The sequence below is a fragment of the Chrysemys picta genome, chromosome 4 (genome assembly GCF_011386835.1).
Source record: "Chrysemys picta bellii isolate R12L10 chromosome 4, ASM1138683v2, whole genome shotgun sequence".
Classification (NCBI taxonomy): Eukaryota; Metazoa; Chordata; order Testudines; family Emydidae; genus Chrysemys; species Chrysemys picta.
Window position 1 is genome coordinate 22,808,890 of NC_088794.1, and position 22,060 is coordinate 22,830,949.

Below are 22,060 nucleotides of genomic sequence, written 5' to 3' on the forward strand. Positions count from 1 at the left end.
CAAAAGGACCACCCCGAGAGGAGATTTGACCAATCAGGGTGCCTTCCAGGGTGGGGGTGACCTGTCCAGAAGTGGGTCGTGTGACCCCTCTAAGAACTCCTCCCACCACCCTCTACCAGTCAGGTTGGGTTTCGTCTTGAAAGGACCATCCCAAGAGGAGATTTGACTAATCAGGGCGAGGTCCGGGACAGGCTGACCTGTCCAGAAGTGGGCCGTATGACCGCACTAATAACTCCTCCCAAGGCCCTCTGCCAATCAGAGTGCAGCACCATTACCCCATCAGTCCCAGCGCTGGACAGAAGAGGCCATCTCTTACCAACGACACATGTTTTAGAAATTGTGGAAAGGCTGTTGAGAGGAAAGATGAACTCCTTCACCAACCCCGTGAAAACTTCGGACTTTGTTTTAGCCCCGACTGTCTTTGACCATACGCAGAGAAAGCGCTACATCAGCAACAGTTTGAGGAGGAGGAGGAGGGAGCGACCGAGGGGAGCCCTTTGGCCCGGCTATTGATGGATATGCCGGAACCCGAACCAAACTGCTTGTGAGACACCCTGATGAGCATGGTGGCCTCTCTTTGTCCACCCCCTTAGAGGTGAAATGCGATCACGGCTTGCGGGAGTCACAGGCGGACAAGGTGAACGGAAAAGACAGCGCTCAGGTAAATGAACGATTAAGAAGAGACGGTCGAGGTCTTGCGGCCAACATAGATCTTTTGGAACACCTCATTGCCCATGACGGAAGATAGTACGTTCAGTTCTGCCATGGCATTCAGAAACACACCCCATTGTTTAGGTACATGTCTGCTAGGAACAGAGCGCGTCTGGGTGATGGCCCTGCCTAAGTCGAGCATGTTAGAACCATTAGCCACAGAACTTTTATACACAAAAGCCCCTTTATCGTTCCATGAAGAGATATTTTCGTCCTGGCCCAGTTTATTTAGCAATACTAACGCTTATTCACGTTATCCAACACCTCCTGAGCAACAGAGTCTGAGGTCTTTGGTGTTTCTGGAGGTTTGGCAGTTACACTCTGTTCCTGTTCTGGTAGAAACAGACTTATTTTCCCTTTATCCACATCGTTCTGCTTCACGTACATTAGGTACTTTTGAAGCCCGGCGCTGTAAAGTTTAGCCTTTTTGTATTTGGCTACATCAGTTCTTTGAAGTACAGACTTCATTTCAGCATCCAGTAAGCGAGTTGCGGTCGTTCTAATATTTTCCTCTGCCAGAGGGGGAGCCCTTAATTGCTCCAACGGGTGGCTGGGCACCAGGTACATTTTTTCTGCATACTCCATTATCGATTAGTTAAAAGCCCCGTTATCAGAGGGATAGCAAAACTTAACAGAGGGCCGATAAACCCCCCAGACTTCTTCACCAGATGTTTCTTTCTTTTAAGTGAAACACTTTTATTACAAAAAGAACAGGAAAGCGTGCGTCTCTTTTTCAGCACGCGCACTTGATTCTGTGTTAAAGGTACGTTTCCTTTTAAGGTATTGAGCGCTATTTCTGAGATGGCCACTACTAGATCGTCAGAGGCCTAACACAGTATAGCCCTCCTTTGCTGCGGGGACGATTTGCTAAGTCATTTTAAAAGGCCCAGGTTGCTCTTCACGCAGCTAGACAGGTTTTCGGTCGGCAGCCCTGGCTGTTAAAAGGGGGCCTGACAATAATTCATCTCTTTTTATACCCCCTGTTGTTCTTTTCAAAGTATAAACCGCCGGCCAGTCTGGAGGGAAAAGACCAGTTCTTAGTCTATAAGCTTCTGGTGTGGAAGGATTTAAATCCACCACCAGGTAGCCATAAGGTCTTTTGGTAGCATCCTCAAAAGCTTCTAGAAGGAATTGAGCTTTGCCGGGGTACATTTGCCGAGCGAGCGTAGCGATTTGTCATTTATCCCTGGGGTTTTGAACAGAACCATGTACTTTGTATTTAGGTTAATCGGGCGACTCTTTTTTCCCTAGCAAACTCCAGCATTGCAGGAGTTTTCAGTCCTTCGTTTTTTATTCACACCCCCTAGAGCGCATGCTCTGGGTTTGTGAATGTGTGTGGTTCTGCGCACGTTCAGAGCCCCTAGAGCGCATGCTCTGGGTTTGTGAATGTGTGTGGTTCTGGGCACGTTCAGAGCCCCTAGAGCGCATGCTCTGGGTTTGTGAATGTGTGTGGTTCTGGTCACGTTCAGAGCCCCTAGAGCGCATGCTCTGGGTTTGTGAATGTGTGTGGTTCTGCGCACGTTCAGAGCCCCTAGAGCGCATGCTCTGGGTTTGTGAATGTGTGTGGTTCTGGTCACGTTCAGAGCCCCTAGAGCGCATGCTCTGGGTTTGTGAATGTGTGTGGTTCTGGTCACGTTCAGAGCCCCTAGAGCGCATGCTCTGGGTTTGTGAATGTGTGTGGTTCTGCGCACGTTCAGAGCCCCTAGAGCGCATGCTCTGGGTTTGTGAATGTGTGTGGCTCTGCGCACGTTCAGAGCCCCTAGAGCGCATGCTCTGGGTTTGTGAATGTGTGTGGTTCTGGTCACGTTCAGAGCCCCTAGAGCGCATGCTCTGGGTTTGTGAATGTGTGTGGTTCTGGTCACGTTCAGAGCCCCTAGAGCGCATGCTCTGGTTTTGTGAATGTGTGTGGTTCTGCGCACGTTCAGAGCCCCTAGAGCGCATGCTCTGGGTTTGTGAATGTGTGTGGTTCTGGTCACGTTCAGAGCCCCTAGAGCGCATGCTCTGGGTTTGTGAATGTGTGTGGTTCTGGTCACGTTCAGAGCCCCTAGAGCGCATGCTCTGGTTTTGTGAATGTGTGTGGTTCTGCGCACGTTCAGAGCCCCTAGAGCGCATGCTCTGGGTTTGTGAATGTGTGTGGTTCTGGTCACGTTCAGAGCCCCTAGAGCACATGCTCTGTGTTTGTGAATGTGTGTGGTTCTGGGCACGTTCAGAGCCCCTAGAGCGCATGCTCTGGGTTTGTGAATGTGTGTGGTTCTGGGCACGTTCAGAGCCCCTAGAGCGCATGCTCTGGGTTTGTGAATGTGTGTGGTTCTGGTCACGTTCAGAGCCCCTAGAGTGCATGCTCTGGTTTTGTGAATGTGTGTGGTTCTGCGCACGTTCAGAGCCCCTAGAGCGCATGCTCTGGGTTTGTGAATGTGTGTGGTTCTGGTCACGTTCAGAGCCCCTAGAGCACATGCTCTGGGTTTGTGAATGTGTGTGGTTCTGCGCACGTTCAGAGCCCCTAGAGCGCATGCTCTGGGTTTGTGAATGTGTGTGGTTCTGGTCACGTTCAGAGCCCCTAGAGCGCATGCTCTGGGTTTGTGAATGTGGGCGTTTTCACTCACAGTTTCCTCAGGGTTTGGTGTGGCGGCGGCCGCTAAGGAACTGGAGTTGTGGTTGTGTTGTTGCAATACCTCAGGGAGGATCAAAAAAAAAAAACATTTTACAAAACTGAACTTTACCATCCTTCTCACCCACACCTATGTATTTACTTAAAATACAAAACCTCATAGAACAACCAAACCAATAAGCAAAATATATTTACGGGGCTTCATCCATCCATCAATCACTGATGCTGGTGAATTTTCCTTTTCAGCTCTCTCTTTCCTTTTTCTTTTGAGCTTGTTTTCCCTCTGGTCTAAGGATCTCTCATGTTTTGACCGTACTGCGGAGCAAACAACATTATTATAAAACACATGAAACCGTCTTGTAAACTTAAAAAATAAAATATTCATTAAGGTGTTTTTCTATTTAAAAAGTCACAGCTTTAAAACAAATAATCCATTTCAGGCTGTACAACAAACACAGGTTTTGAGTTTATTTCTACCATTTAAAAAACAAAACAAAACAAAACAAACAACAAAAAACCCACAATTTTTGTTTTTAAAATACATCTCATTTTGCAGAATAAAAAACCAAACTGCTTTTAAAATCCATTTTAAAACATACTTTGCACAGTAAAAAACCTTGTTAGTTTGAAACAAACCAAGTACTTTTTAAAAACCTACACCTATGCCTTGCACAGACCCCTCTCACACACAAAACAGCAGCTTTATAAAACACACCAAACCAAGTTTGCAGCCCTATACTTTTCAATAACCCCCCATGCATTTAAATGGCCCATGCTTGTTCTGTCCCTCAGCCACGTGTGCTTGGGCCTTTGGGTTAGTTACTATTATTCCCCCAATTGCCTCAAACCCATTAAAAACAACACATTATGCACAGTAAAAAAACCTGTTAGTTTGAAACAAACCAAGTACTTTTAAAAACCCTACACCTATGCCTTGCACGGACCCCCTCTCACACAAAGCAGCACATTTAAAAAAAAATACTTTTCAATAACGCCGCCACGCATTTAAAAGCCAATTTCAAAAAAGTTCCCTTTCACTATGGGATAAAGTGTTGCAAGCACATGCTTGTTCTGTTCCCCCCCATTTGTGTTTGGGCCTTCAGGTTAAAGAACAAGAACAAATTGTAGTTAGTATTGCCACCAAATCCCTATACAACTTGCGTAATACCTAAAGTTTTAAAAAAAAGTATTAAGCACAACTATAGTTAAAATGGTTTTTACCTTGGCCTGTTGGTGAACTGCAGCTTAAAGTTACTGGTTCCATGCTAAGCAGATCACACTGCAAGGAAGATAGACACCACTAGGGTTACCATATCTCATAAATAAAAAAAGAGGACCCTCCACGGGCCCTGGCCCCGCCCATTTCCCCACCCTAGCCCCGCCCCAACCCCGCCCCTTCCCCATCCTAACCCCGCCCCTTCCTCCCTCCCACTCCCAGCCAGGGGGAAAGGGCTGCCCCAGCGCTACCGGCTTCAGGGTTTGCCGGGCAGCCCCCAGACCCTGCGCCCCCAGCCGGTGCTTCCCCAGCGCAGCTGGAGCCCGGGAGGGGAAGCGCCCAGCCGGGGGCGCAGGGTCTGGAGGCACGGGGGCTGCCCGAAGCCGGTAGCGCTCGGGCAGCCCGGCTCTTAAACAGAGCCGAAGAGTCGGGGAGGAGCAGAGCCGCCATTTTCCCGGACATGTTCGGCTTTTTGGCAATTCCCCCCGGACGGGGGTTTGACTGCCGAAAAGCCGGACATGTCCGGGAAAAAGAGGACGTATGGTAACCCTAGACACCATTATTTTCCAAAGACAGCATGGGCAAAGAGTGGCATTTCAGAGTTAAAGACAGCAAGCCTTACCTCTTTCTGCAGTCCAGCAGCCATTCAAGAACGTTTCTGTTGAAAAGGACAGTCTCCAACATACCTGAGCTTTTTATAGCATCTTAGCCCATTGTTTCAAACAGACTTCAACATAGTAGCTAGCATGTTAATTTAATCACCACAGCTCTGAAAGAATAGATCCTTAAGGACTTTAGGCACCTCTCCCATAGCACACCCTTTTGTGATCTGGGGTGGGGGAACCAAGTTGTCTGCACAACAGGGCTATTTTTTTAAGTAAGTTAAAATAAATTTTTCAGTAGGGCCATCTTACAGTATCGAACAGTACCCATTTCCAAGTGGGGGGCCCTTTGCAGATATTAATGAATGTCTTGGGGCTTTTTTATTAAACATGTCTTTCATGCTTAAAGTTTTGGGGGGGGGGTTCCTAGAAAGAATGACCCATAGCAATCAACCAACTCCAGGGTCATATTTAAACCGTCCAATAGTGTCCCACCAACTCCTGGGGTCATATTTAAACTGTCCAATGGAGTTCTGCCAACTCCAGGGGTTATATTTAAACTTTCCAGTCGCATCTGCGAATTCCTGAGGTTTTATTTCATTTCATATTAATCAGAACTCACCATCCACACCCACCCACCCCCCTTACTATGGGTGCACCCCCATCAAATTTAACCCTATGGCAACAAGGGTAAGTAATCGCAGTCACCTTGGCTATTCAGTGAGGGGGGGAGGTGTAGTTAAACCCATTCAGTTCAACTCTATTGTACTCAAACACATGTCTGAACAAGCCCTGTTTGTTTTATTGTAAGCACATTTTTTTAGGATTTTTTCCCCCTCCCACAACATACATTTCAGCTTTTTGCTGTAAATGGGTCACTTTTATACAAAAACCCCACAAGAGCTAGGTGCTCACAAACAATTTATTTTTTATTTAAAAGACATACAGCTCCTTGAAAACAAACCAAGATGCTTCATTAAAACTTTCAGAAAAGAAATAGTGTAAGCACCCCACTGCTTGTTTTTCGATTTACATAACCCCCAGTTCCTAACCCATTACACCTCCTCCTCGACCGTCGCTTCTTAATCATTCATTTAGCTGTGCGACGCCTTTTCCATTCACTTTGTCCACCGGTGACTCCCCCAAGCCGTGATTGCATTCCACCTGTAAGGGGGTGGACAAAGAGAGGCCTCGGGGCTAAAACAAAGTCCAAAGTTCTCACCGGGGTAGTGAAGGAGTCCATGTTTCCACTCAGCAGCCTTTCCATGATTTCTAAAACACGTGTTCTTGGTAAGAGATGGCCTCCTCTGTCCGGCGCTGGGACTTATGGGGTAATGGTGCTGCACTTTGATTGGCAGAGGGCTTTGGGAGGAGTTCTTAGTGGGGTCATACGGCTCACTTCCGGATGGGTCACCCCGCCCCAGATCTCGCTCTGATTGGTCAAATTCTCCTCTTGAGGCAGTCCTATCAGGGCAAAACACATCCTAATTGGTAGAGGGTGGTGGGGGGAGCTCTTAGAGGCATCACACAAGCCACTTCCAGACGGGTCACCCCACTCCGGAACTCGCCCTGATTGGTCAAATCTCCTCTCAGGGTGGTCCTTTCGGGATGAAACCCATCCTGATTGGTAGAGGGTGGTGGGAGGAGTTCTTAGGGGGGTCACATGACACACCTTGCTTCCAGTCATGTGGTCACCTTGATCCCGGAAGTAACACCCCCATGGGGTGGGACTTCCAGTGACAGAAGGGAGGGACTAAGGGTAAAAGGGTGGGGCTTAAGGGGGTCAAGAGGTGGGGGTTAGGGTTTGATTGATGGTAGGACTATTATAGTACTGCTGGGTGTCCGAGTCAAGAATGGTGGAGTAGCTCCAGAGACGGAGATTGGTTAAAGGAACCATAGAATCATAGAATATCAGGGTTGGAAGGGACCTCAAGAGGTCATCTAGTCCAACCCCCTGCTCAAAGCAGGACCAATTCCCAACTAAATCATCCCAGCCAGGGCTTTGTCAAGCCGGGCCTTAAAAACCTCCAAGGAAGGAGACTCCACCACCTCCCTAGGTAACGCATTCCAGTGCTTCACCACCCTCCTAGTGAAATAGTGTTTCCTAATATCCAACCTGGACCTTCCCCACTGCAACTTGAGACCATTGTTCCTTGTTCTGTCATCTGCCACCACTGAGAACAGCCGAGCTCCATCCTCTTTGGAACTCCCCTTCAGGTAGTTGAAGGCTGCTTTCAAATCCCCCCTCATTCTTCTCTTCTGGAGACTAAACAATCCCAGTTCCCTCAGCCTCTCCTCATAAGTCATGTGCTCCAGACCCCTAATCATTTTTGTTGCCCTCCGTTGGACTCTTTCCAATTTTTCCACATCCTTCTTGTAGTGTGGGGCCCAAAACTGGACACAGTATTCCAGATGAGGCCTCACCAATGTGGAATAAAGGGGAACGATTCACGTTCCTCGATCTGCTGGCAATACCCCTACTTATACAGCCCAAAATGCCAATAGCCTTCTTGGCAACAAGAGCACACTGTTGACTCATATCCAGCTTCTCGTCCACTGTGACCCCTAGGTCCTTTTCTGCAGAACTGCTACCTAGCCATTCGGTCCCTAGTCTGTAGCAGTGCATGGGATTCTTCCGTCCTAAGTGCAGGACTCTGCACTTGTCCTTGTTGAACCTCATCAGGTTTTTTTTGGCCCAATCCTCTAATTTGTCTAGGTCCCTCTGTATCCGATCCCTACCCTCTAGTGTATCTACCACGCCCCCTAGTTTAGTGTCATCTGCAAACTTGCTGAGAGTGCAGTCCACACCATCCTCCAGATCATTAATAAAGGTATTAAACAAAACCGGCCCCAGGACCGACCCTTGGGGCACTCCGCTTGAAACCGGCTGCCAACTAGACATGGAGCCATTGATCACTACCCATTGAGCCCGACGATCTAGCCAGCTTTCTATCCACCTTACAGTCCATTCATCCAGCCCATACTTCTTTAACTTGGCGGCAAGAATACTGTGGGAGACCGTATCAAAAGCTTTGCTAAAGTCAAGGAATAACACATCCACTGCTTTTCCCTCATCCACAGAGCCAGTTATCTCATCATAGAAGGCAATTAGGTTAGTCAGGCACGACTTCCCCTTCGTGAATCCATGCTGACTGTTCCTGATCACTTTCCTCTCCTCTAAATGTTTCATAATTGATTCCTTGAGGACCTGCTCCATGATTTTTCCATTGCACAACTCCAGTAGGGGCAGAACCGGGCCAGGATCATGTAGTGAGGCCATGGTTCACACCTGGAGTGATCTGGCTACTTACTTGCAGAGAGCCTGCTTTTATGCAAAAAGTTGCACAACCTGATGTCACATGCTGCATCTGATAATTAGGTCCAGTGGTAGGAGCCTAGGTCGCAGCGAGGTGCAGGATGGCACCTAGGCTAAGACTGGTTTCAGAGTAGCAGCCGTGTTAGTCTGTATCCGCAAAAAGAAGAACAGGAGTACTTGTGGCACCTTAGAGACTAACAAATTTATTAGAGCATAAGCTTTCGTGGACTACAGCCCACTTCTTCGGATGCATATAGAATGGAACATCTATTGAGGAGATATATATACACACATACAGAGAGCATAAACAGGTGGGAGTTGTCTTACCAACTCTGAGAGGCCAATTAATTAAGAGAAAAAAAACTTTTGAAGTGATAATCAAGCTAGCCCAGTACAGATAGTTTGATAAGAAGTGTGAGAGTGAGGCTAAGACTGGTGCTAGAATCAAGATCCAGGGACACACCAGGATCAAAACCGAGATCAGAGTCCATCAATAAAGCAGAAGCAGAACCAGAGCCAGTGTCCAAGTCCAGGCTATTACCCCATGCTGTGAATCTCACAATTGTTGGCTCCCAGGAAATCTGCAAAGGTTTTCCTCAAACTTCATCTGCGAGGATTTCCAATCTAACACTCATTTGGGCACGGGACAAATGGAAGACAGATTTCAAAACACACTATGGACATTTTAACTGTCTGATATGCTATTGGAGCTAACTAACAGTCCCCTGACCTTGCAACCCTTCATCAGTGATGTATCTGGGAACAGTGTCATCTATTCAGGTGACATACTCCTCTTTTCGGAGAACCCAGAGCAGCACACACACCTCATCCGGACCTGGAGAGGTTTCGGCAGCGTGGTCTCAACACAGAATTGGTAAAGCGTATCTCCAGCGAACTCTCCACAGAGTTTAGGGGGTACATCCTCTCCCCAGAAGGTGTTACGATTGATGCAAATAAGGTGGAAGCCATTCATAAATGGGACAAAGTTTGAAGTCCTCAGCGCTTCCTAGACTTCACCAGCTTTACTGCTGCATCGGCCCAGGGTTCTCAGAGCCAGTAAACCCCGAGAGCTTCCTCCACAAAATGGCCACATTCGTTTGGTCATCCAAGTTCCAACAAGCCTGCAAACAGCTCAGAATTGCCTTCACCACTGCATCTATTCTGACGCACAGCATTCATCATGGAAGTAGACGCATCTACTATGACCACCAGGGCCTGCTTTGTTTGGTGCTGCCAGAGGTGGACTGAAATTCAGACTTAGCTTGACACACGTGACTTCTGCGCTTTCACCAAGGCACCACGCACCTAACTTCTTGGCATCTCAGGCCTCTGAAGACCCTGCTACGTCCATGGCAGCCATTGCCAAGAATTTCACTCATTCAAATGGCCACATGATGGAACTGACTCTCATAGATCACCTGACCAAGATGGCGAGCTTCATCCCTCTGTGCACGAGTACCTTTGGCTAAGAGGACAGATCAGCTCCAAATTTCCAAAGGCCAATGACACCTTTGTTTTGCTAACTATAGATTTCCCACTGATTTCATGCCACACTACGAATAGTCACTCCGCACTTCCCAGCTATCGACCTGGGTCAACGAATCCACCACATTCAAGAAGAACGAAGGGAGCCCCTCGAGGACACTAGGAAGGAGTCAGATATTATACGGACTGCTGATGACAAGAGGGAAGCCATTTGCTGAAGGGAGGTAGCAAGTCCCTGGCACTGACCGAATCCCTAAGCCCCGTCTGTTGCAGCAGTTCCTGACCCATCCCCCTTGGATGACCTTCTGATCCCATCCTCCTCCCCTGGCTCTAGGGAGCAAACTCTGGGTCCCTTCCCTCACTCTGGCACAATCCCTGCCCAGAGGGACCGAGCCCCTCACAGACAATGGGACTGTCCTACCTTCTCCTCCTTGTGGGGGGGACTACTACCCTCATTTTACAGACAGGGAATGAAGGTGATGAAATGACCTCTCTAAAGTCACACCTGGAAATGTGGAGGAGATCTGGGAACTGGACTGGGTTTTACAGGAGTGCCCTCCCCACAGAGGCAGCTTCACTTTCTGCCCTTCGTTCTCTCCTCCCCTCTTGGCCCGTCTTCGATGGGGATCTCTGAACCGGGAATGAGCAGGGGCTTCCTCCTCCTCCGTCTTCGAATGTCTGGGATCTGTCCCCAGCAATGCAGCCTGCAGCTGGCCCAGCTTGGGGAGCCATGACCTCATCCTGTGAAATCGAGACGTGCTGGCTCTCAGTCATGCTTCGACGGAAAACCACGCACCCCACACAGAGGTAGGAACCACCCATTCCCAGGTTGTTCTGAGGAGCCAGGATTCCTCCAGGAGCTGGGGAAGGGCACAGTGACCAGTCTGTCAGAGGTAGGGGAGGATCGTGTAAGGGGAGGGTCTAAGAGAGGAGGAGGGTGAGCTAGGCTCTGTATTTGGGCTTGGCAGGGATCAAGAGAAGGGACGGGGCTATTAGAGGCAATGCGAGGTGCAAGGGGTGTCGGAGATGGGGGCAAGGCCTGAAAAGTTCAGCTACTTTAGATGAGTTGTGCCAGAGAATCACCGGTTGAGGTGACTGAAAGCTCTGAACTGGGGCTGGCCAAAAGCATCCTCCTCAGATGGGAATATCCCAAATGTCTGCAGAAGCTCAGCCTCTGAGGTGAACGTTGTGGCCCAAACCTCTCTCTGCTCTGTACCTCGCAGGATTCCAGCCGGCTGTTCCAATCCAGGAGGAAAACTCTGCCACTGAAATCTCACAGCCCCTGTGCAGTGAAGTGCCACTTAAACCCGCTGTGATGCACAGACCTTGCCCTGCTGTCTGCACAGGCCTGAATTTCACCTCTTCAGAGTGTAAGGAAATAATTGGCTGAAGGCCTTTTTTTCTTTTTGGATGGCTGTCTAGTGGGGAAAAACTATGGGGATTTTTAACCTGTTTGGCTCCCATGACTGGTGCTTCAATGATGCAGACAAGTGCTGATGCATTGGTTGATTTCCCCACCTTTTAATCTACTCTCTTCTTCTCTTTTAACAGGTATTCTAAGGGCACCCCGTGCTGCATATGGGCATTCTTGGGTGGGCAGATTGCATCAGACCTGCACTTGAATAAATAATAGTGAATGAAATATGCAGACACTAAAGTTCTGCAGCCAAATTCTCAGAAACCTTCCTCTTCAATGGAGGATCAGGATTTTGTTTCTAATTGATTTGTTTAAAAAGTGCTAAGCAGATGCTACACTGTAATAAGAGGAAACAGAAGCAAAAACTGCAAGAATGTTACTGAAACCAATGAACAGATGCGGAGAGTGGAAACACGGCAAAGCAAACAAATGACTACTATGAGTAAATAACCTGAAAGCAAATGGAGAAGAAAAGCTCATCTGGGTAATTGTGGCTCTTGGGACAAAAATCAGGTTCCTGGTATGTAGCCTGGCTGAGATCATACCTTTTCCCTGGATCCCAGACCTGGGCTACAGACGTCATTCTCTGTGTGATGTCCTTATTTTATTCCTAGGGAAAGGATCCCCAACGGAGATGTAAGGATCCTGGACTCTAATGTCTGCAAGAAGCTTCACCCACCTTCACAGGTAGAAGTCACTGTCTTTCCTACAATGCCACTAGTGCTCTTTCTGCTCTCCAGATCTGCTCCCTCCAGCAGGACAGAGACACCCCTTAACTCCCCGAGTCCTGATTTCCTACAATTCAAGGGGCTGAGGGTTTGCATTGCCTCCACCATCAGAGACTTTTTCCTATGGGAATCTCCCTAGAGCAGGGGAGAAATCTGTTCTTCCATTAGAATGAGACTGCTCAGTAAATCCACTCACACTGACCTCATCTCAGCTGCTTTGTTTATCCGAGATTAGTGGTATCTTTGGAAAACACTTAGGGTGCCGGGGTGTGAGGTGGAGCAGGGGAGACGGGCGCTCCAGCAGATTCCCCTGAAGAACACCACCCTGTCTTTCTCTGGTCAAGCTCAGACTCGCCGTCCATTGTGGAAGTGAAGACCGGATGGGTGCTGCTGGATTGACCTTGATGTGCCATGTCCTTGTGTGGATGAAGGACCTACATCTCAGGGATGGCCAGCAGCAGATGTAACACATGTGTCCAGGAATAGGCTAAACAACCTACACTGATAGGTAAGTAAAATCATGGCCATGTGTAGACATCACAGGAATTGGTGGGGATTGAACCAGGGTCCTTCAGCACAAGCCCCTCTCATTCAGTGTCAACCAATCCAGCTCCACCCACTAGATTACATCCCTGTCCATTGTCACAGAACCCAGGAGCCCTGATTCTCAGACCTGGGCCTTACATCACCAGGCCAAACCGCCTCCCATTATGGGTGCTGTAGAAGGGACCATTGGCAAAAACCCCTCTTCATTCCCCCTGTCAGAGACTGCAGCCATGGGTGACAAGAGAATGAGCTGAGATCTCCCCTGTGGGAATCCGAGGGGCTGCACATTTGGGGTTTCACAGGGAAGGCCTCTGGCAGCCGTTGACAGAGTGTTCCTGGGAGGAGATTTTCCGTCTCTAACAAAGGGTTTCTGTTCCCCCAGATCTCAGCCGCTCAGCAGAATGCAGGAGAGCCGAGTGCTGATGGGCTAGAGGGGTCCCAGGAGTCGCTGTGCGGCAGGTGCAATGTCTGCAGTCACCATGGGCCAAACCCTGCGCTCCAGACAACCCAGGCTGTTTCCCTGGATTGCGAAGGGGACTTTGGCTTGGGGAATCAGTTCTGGTGCCTGTGTCTACAACTGGGATGTTTTCACGAGGCTACTCAATGGTCCATGAATCACCATGTGAGCAAGGGGAGAATGGACATTAGAGAGTGAGGCTGGGACCTCTGCAGAGCTGCTGCAGTCGAGCATCCACAGCCAGAAGAGAGACGACGGGAAACGCGCTTAGATGGGGGCCACAGCCGCAGCAACTGTCTCATCAAGCTCTGCTCACGCTCTAGACAGCAGAGGCAGGACAAAGAGCCTGGGTTGCAATTAGCAATACGCCATTTTTTCAGTGGATTATGCTGTCCTGACTGTCTATTTCCTGTAAAGTCCACATCCAGCCTCCCTGGATGACCTCAGTGGGAGTTAGGTTCTCCGTGCCCACAGGACAGGGCTGGCCTTACCATGAGGTGAACTGAGGCGGCTGCCTCAGGTGACAAACTGTGAGGGGCGCCACTAGGACCCAGAGTGTAGAAAATTGTGTCTGCTCCTGGTACATATGTATCCTCTCTGCTCTAGACGCACAGAGATGGTGGCGTGCTGGGCTGGAGGAAGGAGGGCACAAGAGATATAACAGGCAGGCAGGCAGGAGAAAAGGTGAGATGGAATAACAGAAAGCAACAGGAGCTGCAGGAAGAGAGAGGAGGAGGAGCCTCTTATGTACCTCTCCAGCACCCCCAGGAGCCTGGACTGATTAACACCAGCTTCTCAGGGAGCTTCCTGTTTCCTGCTGCTTCCCTGAACCCACTTGAGGAGAACAGGCAGTGAATTGAGGTAGTAGGAGCCAGTTAGGCCCTTAAGACACTGATATCTTCCCTCACTCAGGTCCTGCTACCAGCCTGCTTATTTGTCCCCTTCAACTGAGTGTTGAGAGCCACTCTAGCTGGCACAGAACAGCAGTCATGAGTGAAAGAAGAAAACACCCCTCTGGGGCAGCATTCAGAAAAAGAAAGAAAGCAAAAGAAGCTTTTCTATCTAAGCAGGAAGGAGCTCTCCTGAGATACATAGATACGAATGTTCACGGTGAGCCTTCCGGCCCCAGTGAGGATGTGAGTGGTGAGGAGATGCCTGATCTTCCAGTTAGTCAGAGTGCAGTTGACCTGGCAGCTACTGCAGCATCCATATCTCCATCTCCAATGGATGTAACCATGCAGATTCCTGAAGAAAAGTGTAGATCAGAGAAGAGTGTGGTGGAGGTGCAAGAAACAGCTGCTGCTGAGTTTAGTTCCTTAAATCTAGATGATCCAGGACGGTGGACCCACTTGAGCAGTAGCCTGAGGGACTTCCTTGTACTGCATGGGCCACAGCAGGTGAAAAACGTCATGTTCCCCAAAGACAATGAAAATAGAAGTTTCCTTCCAACACATTACTTGTGTGAAATCCCCAATGGTGACAAAGTGGAGAGGCCATGGCTTATGTACTCAAAAACCCAGAATGCTGCATACTGTTTTTGTTGCAAACTCTTCCAGTCTAATATTCCAGGCACATTGGGTTCTACAGGAACAAAGGACTGGAAAAATCTGGCTAGAAATCTGGCATGCCATGAGAAGGCAGCAAATCAAGAGAGAGCATTCCATAGGTGGAAAGAGCTTGAGATGAGACTAAGGTTAAAGGCCACCATAGATGATCAGCATCAAGAGAAGATTGCATCAGAGTCTCTTTACTGGCAAAATGTTCTGAAAAGGCTCATTGCCATTGTGAGAATGCTTGCTACCCAAAACCTAGCTCTGCGTGGCACTTCAGATCAGCTGTATGTGCCAAACAATGGAAACTTCCTTAAAATTGTGGAGCTGATGGCTGAGTTTGATGCTGTACTCCAGGAGCATCTAAGAAGAGTCACCACCCAAGAAATGGACACACCCCACGACCTTGGAAAAATAATTCAAAATGAGATCATACAATTACTGGCAACAAAAGTCAAAGAGAAGATTGTGGCAGATCTGAAGTCAGCAAGATATAACTCTGTTATTCTGGGCTGCACACCGACATCAGCCGTACGGAACAAATGACTTTAATGGTGCGTGTTGTAACAACAACAGAACCTAGTGAAAATGTCCCTGCAATGGTGGCTGTCAGAGAGCATTTTCTAGAATGTATTGACATTGATGATACTACAGGAGCTGGAATGGCAAATATGCTTCTTAAAAAGCTGGAAGATATGGGAATTGCGATAGCTGACATGAGAAGTCAGGTCTACGATAATGGTGCCAACATGAGAGGAAAGAAGAGAGGAGCACAGACACTGATCCGAGTGTTAAACCCTCGAGCTTTTTTTGTCCCATGCAGTTCTCATTCATTGAACTTGGTGGTCAGTGATGCAGCATCAGCTTCTAGCGAGGAGCTGATTTTTTTAATAAAAGAACAGGAGTACTTGTGGCACCTTAGAGACTAACAAATTTATTTGAGCATAAGCTTTCGTGGGCTACAGCCCACTTCTTCGGATGCATAGAATGGAACATATAGTAAGGAGATATATATACATACAGAGAACATGAAAAGGTGGGGGTTGTATCACAGGCTGTAGGTGCTCTTCCTAATTTGAAACAGGTACGTCAAAACTGAAGATCTGAAAAACAAGTCCTAGGTTAGATAATTGTCTTTTGTAACTATAAAAGTAACCTACAAGCTTCAACCAAAGACATGCTGGAGGCATCAGCTCATCCACACATCTTCCCAAATCTAGCCTGGGAAAGAAGATGTGCTTGACCACATTCCCAGAATGTTAACACATCCAAGGGATTGTGGACCAAAGTAGAAGCGAGTTTGAAAGCTGGTGACTCTCTGTCCCCAAAAGATGCTCTGTCCCTAGCCCTCAATTTGAATCAAAATATTTCCAGAGTAAAATTCTTCTTCAGAAGATACCAAGAGGAACTGCCCTCTTTCAAAACAGCTTGCATCTTCTATTCTCAAGGACGGCTCTCTGTGCGGACATGGACTACCAGCTTCTGTGAGGGTAGCTTGACTTTACTGCTTTGGAAATAATGGCAGAGGGGTTCATATTGAAAGAGGATGTCTTTCCTTAAAGGCAGCTTTAGCCTCATTCCTGTCAACAATTATGAGAGCTGGTGGCCATTTTGAAAGGCTGCAATTCTCTGAAGAGGAACGATTCACCATTAAAACTTTCGGAACATGTTCCCCTTGCCTATGGAGTTTTTACACACATACACATAAATTCTTATGCATTAACCATTTTAGCAGAAAATTTCAGCTTTTTCTCAAAAAAAATAAATAAATAAAGCTTGAATGCTGGACATTTTTATTTCGCTTCTCTGGACTTTTTCAATTCTAATATATCTTTTTTTTTTTAGATAGGGCAACCAGAACTGCACAAAGTATTCAGGGACTGAGGATACAATGTATTTATATACAGGCAATATGATCTTTTCTTTCTTATTATTTATCCCTTTCCTAATGGTTCCTAACATTAAGTTGGCTTTTTGAACCACCACGTCACTTAGTTTTCAGAGAACTGTCCACACTGACTCCCAAGATCTCTTTCTTGAGTGGTAACAGCTAATTTAGACCCATCATTTTGTATGTCTAGTTAGGATTATGTTTTCTAATGTGCATTACTTTGCATTATCAACACTGAATTTCATCTGTCATTTCCTTGGCTGATCGTCCAGTTTTGTGAGGTCCCTCTTTAACTCTCTGCAATCAGGTTTGGACTTAACTATCTTGAGTAGTTTTGTATCATCTGCGAGCTTTGAAACGTCCCTCTTTACCCCTTTTCCCAGATAATTTATTAATATGTTTAATACAGTTCTTTATGGAGCCCCGTTGTTTACCTCTCACCATTGTGAAAGCTGGCCATTTATTCCTACCCTTTGTTTCCTGTCTTTTAACCAGCTACTGATCCATGACAGAACCTTCCCTCTTACCCCATGACTGCTTAGTTCGCTTAAGAGCCTTTGGTGATGGGCTTGGTCAAAGGTTTTTGGAAAGTCCGAGTACACTATATCCATTGGATCACCCTTGTCTACAGGTTTGCTGACCCCGCTCCAAGAATCCTAATAGATTGGTGAGGCATGATTTCCCTTTATAAAAACCATGTTGACTCTTCCCTCAAAAATCATGTTTATCTATGTATCTGATAATTCTGTTCTTTGCTATAGTTTCAACCAATTTGCCTGGTAATGAAATTAAACTTACTGTTGTAATTGCTAGGATCATCGCTATCATTTTTTGAAATCAGGGTTATATTAATTTTCCTGCAGTCATCTGGTACAGAGGCTGATTTCAGGGATAGGTTACATACCACAGTTAGTAGTTGTGCAAATTTCATATTTGAGTTCCTTCAGAACTTGTGCGTGAATACCATCTGGTCCTGCAGTAAAGACCAATGCAAAAAGTTCATTGAGATTCTTCACAATGACCTTATCTTCCTTGAGTGATCCTTTAGCACCTCAATTGTCCATTGGTTGTTTAACAGGCTTCCTGCTGCTGAGGTACTTAAAAACAACTTTCTGTTTTTGTGTCTTTTGCTAATTGCTCTTCAAATCCTTTTATGGCCTGCCGGATTTTATTATTACACTTCACTTTCTCTTAAGCTTGGTTTTCCTCTGCTAGCCTTGGGACTTGCTCATGCAAAACTCCAGGTGACTATGAAATGCTACCTTGCTTTGAAAAGGCTGCCCCGGGTCACTGTAAACACTTGCTGGGTTGCATCACCCCATAGGAAGGTAAAATCTCCCCGGGAGTCTGAACTAAGGTGGAGTTGCTATAGGAGCTCACAACGGGACACAGGGGGTGCTGGAGCTCCACCAGCCAGTCCCAGAGCATTTGAGGCTGTGTGTCCTGCCCTTGGGAAAAGTGGCGACCCTTTAGACAGTACTAATGAAAACGAGCTTGCATGCACAGTGATTTAGAAATAAATTACTATGTGAATTGTTTCAAAGACTATGACACTATCAATAGTGGTTTGTTAATACATCTTGCTGTGAAGGGGACATTTTCAGTTAAGTAAAATAACAGGGAAAAAGACCTAAAAAGTTCTTTTCAAAAACCACCCACTGCCCCAGATCCACCCAAGACTTAGTTCTTTGGTCATTTCCATTGAAATAGGGAGGACCTGGGTTGGGTTATTCAGGGAGAAATAAATGGATTGACACTGTGTTAAATTTTTAAAGGACATATTTTTAAAATTAATTTTAATTCAGAAATTAATTAACAGATTCACTAGCAAATTCTCAGAAAATTCATTCTTTAATCAGGGCGTAGTGCTGTAAATATGAGGAGGACATGGCTTAAATATGTCAAGAGGGAACAGCAGGACACAGACAGATTAATAGGGGAGTACAAGGAAAGAAGGAGTTAATATTATCAGCATGAAAGGCAGTGACCTCAGCACACCACCATCAGATCTCTTGATGACAGAATCGCACAATTAAGTAACTAAGACTCACGTTGCAGCCAGACATTTTGGGTACAGACTAATTGCCCTCAGATCTATTGTTCTGTTGGGAGCGGGGGTGCGAGAAGAGATTTTTACTCACATGCCCACTATTTCTATTCCTGTTTTCTTGCACAAGGATCATTGATCTTCCACATTTGGGTGGAAGGAGGCCCAAAATAAAGCTCCAATTTCTGATTCTAGTCTATATAGACTTACATCACCGTAATATCTGAGCATCGACCAGCAGTGACATGATTATTTGTTCTCACTTCTTCTCCCCATTGTTCCTGGGGGAATTCTGTACCATTGCACAGTGCAGAATTCACACCACATTAACATTCTGTGCAGAATTTCCTCCCTTTCCCCCAGATTTGGCATTGCAGAGCTGCTGGCTGCCACTAGGGGCCGCTGGACCCAGCAGAGTCCAGCTCCCAGCTTGCACATAGGAGATGCAGCCAGGGTAGGGAAATGGAGATGAAGGGCTCCTGGCACACCCTGAAAGGAGGAGGTGACATGCAGGAAACTCCATACAAGCACAGGGCCCAGCATCAGGTTGTTTCTCCCTCTGGCTCCCTGGACTTTGGAAAGGGAGGGGTGTGAGTGTCTGGGCTTGGAAGGCTGCAGCTGGGCTCTGGGGGATGGGAGGGGGTGCAGGTGTCTGGGCCAGGGGGGCCCTGTGGCTGGCAGGTGTTTTGAAAAATTGCCAAAATAATTGAAACCGGTGTGATTATATAGTGTTATTGTGACAAATTAAATACGCAGAATTTAAAGATATTGTTTTGTTGCAGAATTCCCCCAGGAGTACCCCATGGAGAAAGCTCTGTACAGTGGAGTATATTGTTGTGGTTGAGGTTTTTATTATTATTATGATTATTATGATCTGGTTTGCACAGGTTTTACATAGCTGGAACTCCAGGGGATTTCAATGCAGTTCCTCTTGATTTGCATCTGTTTATAGCTGTTTAAGAAAGACCTGAATCAAATCTGACTTCAGATTTCAGTTTTCAGTGTAACGGCCTCGACGCCCGCCTGTCACGAGCACCCCCTCTCTGGCCGATAAGTGCCTACAGTCACTCCGTTTGGAATGGGGCAGCACCCACTGGTTCAGATTCTCTCTTTAGAAGGAATTTGGTCTGCAGAAGCATTTGGATTCACCGGTCTTTTTATGAAATACTGGATAAACACATAGAAATTGCCAGATTGGATCAGACCTGAGCTCCATCTAGTGCAGTATCATGTCTCTGATAGTGGCTAGTATCAGAGGTTTCAAAAGAAGATTTAATAGCCTTCAATAGGCAGATGTGGAATAATCAGCCCTTCCCCACATCCTGCCATGATCTCTAATAATTAGAGATTGGTTTAAGCCCTGAAGTGTGATGTTTAGTATCCCTTAAGCAACCGCAGCCACACACTATGCCATATAAAGCTGTCAGATCCCTCCAGTTTCTTTGCAGTTCTGCTTTAACAGCTCTCCTAGGATCTACAGACATTTCCCAACTTCTCAGCTCACCCAGAATAAGAGCTCAGACCAGCAAGGTACTGAGCTCGCTAACCCCAATCCAAGGAAACATAAGCACATGCTTAACATGCTTTAGACTGTAAGAAGCCCCATTGAAATCAAGGACTCTGGGGCTCTGGTCTCAGTTTGCACTTCCAGTCGCTACTGTAAAACTAATAACATTGAGCTACGGGCAAGTTTCAACCACAAGCCAGGCTCCTTCTAGGATCCTTTGATTTTATATGTATGACCCAACAGGACTCTCCTCAGGAATGGAGAGATTGAAGTGGTCTGAGGTATCACAGCCTAAACCCTAGGCCCACTAACTAAGCCAGTATGATCCAGATGAGATTACTATAAAGTGGGTGCACAACTGATGGAAAGACCATACTCAAAGAGGAGTTATCACTGACTCGCTGGCAAAGTGGAAGGGTGTCTCAAGTGGGGTCCCCCAGGGGTGTGCCTGGGTCCAGTACTAGTCAATATTTTCATTAACTTGGTTAACGGAGAGGAGAGTATGCTTGTAAAGTTTGCGGATGACACCAAACTGGGAAGGGTTGCAAGCACTTTGGAGGACAGATTAGAATTCAAAATGAGCTTGTTAAATTGGAGAGTTGGTCTCAAGTCAACAAGATGAAATTCAGTCAAAAGAAATGTGACGTAACGCACTTAGGAAGGAAAAATCAAATGCATAAAAACAAAGTGAGGGATAACCGGCTACGTGGCAGTACTGCAGAAAAGGATCTGGGGGTTCTTCTTCGAGTGCTTGCTCATATCCATTCCATTAGGTGTGTGCGCGCCGCGTGCACGATCGTCGGAAGATTTTCTACCCTAGCAACACCGGCGGGTCGGCTGTGGAGCCCCCTAGAGTGGCGCCTTCATGGCGCTGAATATATACCCCAGCCGACCCGGCGCCCCCTCAGTTCCTTCTTACCGCCCCTGACGGTCGTTGGAACTGTGGAGCGCGGCATAGCTGTTCTCCACTCTCCCTAGCTTAGTTAGTTATTCGCAGTATAGTTATAGTTATAGTTATAGTGTTTATAGTTATTTAGTTAAATAGTTTTTAAAAGTTGTTCTAGTTGTTATAGTAGTTCAGGGGATTAAGGGGGTCGTCTCCCCCTTTCTCCCCCGGCCGTGGGGCCGGGCTCATGCCCAACGCTCCCGGCTTCAAGCAGTGCGCCTCCTGCGCTAAGCCTATGCCCACGAGCAACCCGCACGACTCCTGTCTGAAGTGCCTGGGAGAGTCCCATCAAACAGATAAGTGTAAGATCTGTAAGGCCTTCAGACCAAGGACCAAGAAGGAGCGGGACTTTCGGCTCCGACAACTCCTGATGGAAGCGGCACTTAGTCCGGACGCTCCATCTACAAGTCAGGCCCCGGCACCTAGCGCCTCGGTGCGCAGTGCCCCGGCGGCACCGGCCATGCCGACCACGCGAGTGGCGTTGGACAAGCCTCCCCGGCACCGGACCTCGTCGGCACCGCAAGCACAGCAAGTGCCTCGGCGCCGGTCATTATCCCCAGGGCATAAAAAAGCCCATAAGACGGGGACCTCCGTGCCGAAGACGCCGGCTCCCCCAGTGCCGGGGGTAGAGCCGCGTCCGCCGGTGGAGCACCGGAAACAGGTGCCTCCAGCACCGTCGACTCCGGCACCGAGGCCGTTGAGTCCGGTGCAGATAGCGTCTCCACCGAGGCCGGCGGTGATACAGTGCCTCCCGTTGACTCCAGAGACCTTCGCGGCGGCGAGAGACTTGATAGCTCTCACGGAGCCGGCATCGCCTCAACCACCGGCACCGACGGCACTGTTGACTCGCCCGGTCCAGTCGAGGGGGAAACCTGCCTTGATGCGCCCTCCATCGCAAGGGCTGGAACCTCGGCACCGGTCCAGGTCCCGAAGCAGGTCCCTACGCCGCTCGCAGTCCCGGCGCCGAATATCACCTCGGCACCGGTCGTACTCGCGGCCAAGATCTTCGTCGCGGCACCGCTCTACGTCTCGG

At 47.7% G+C, this 22,060-nt stretch overlaps 1 long non-coding RNA gene across 1 annotated transcript; it reads right to left on the reverse strand.

Moving 5' to 3' along the window:
* Nucleotides 1-3,405: 3,405 nt before the first annotated feature.
* LOC135982920 (uncharacterized) lies at nucleotides 3,406-20,718 on the reverse strand. Its single transcript, XR_010600408.1, has 3 exons — nucleotides 17,432-20,718; nucleotides 4,541-4,598; nucleotides 3,406-3,634 (listed from the first exon to the last, which is right to left on the reverse strand). It is a non-coding gene; the product is annotated as an uncharacterized LOC135982920 (long non-coding RNA).
* Nucleotides 20,719-22,060: the final 1,342 nt, after the last annotated feature.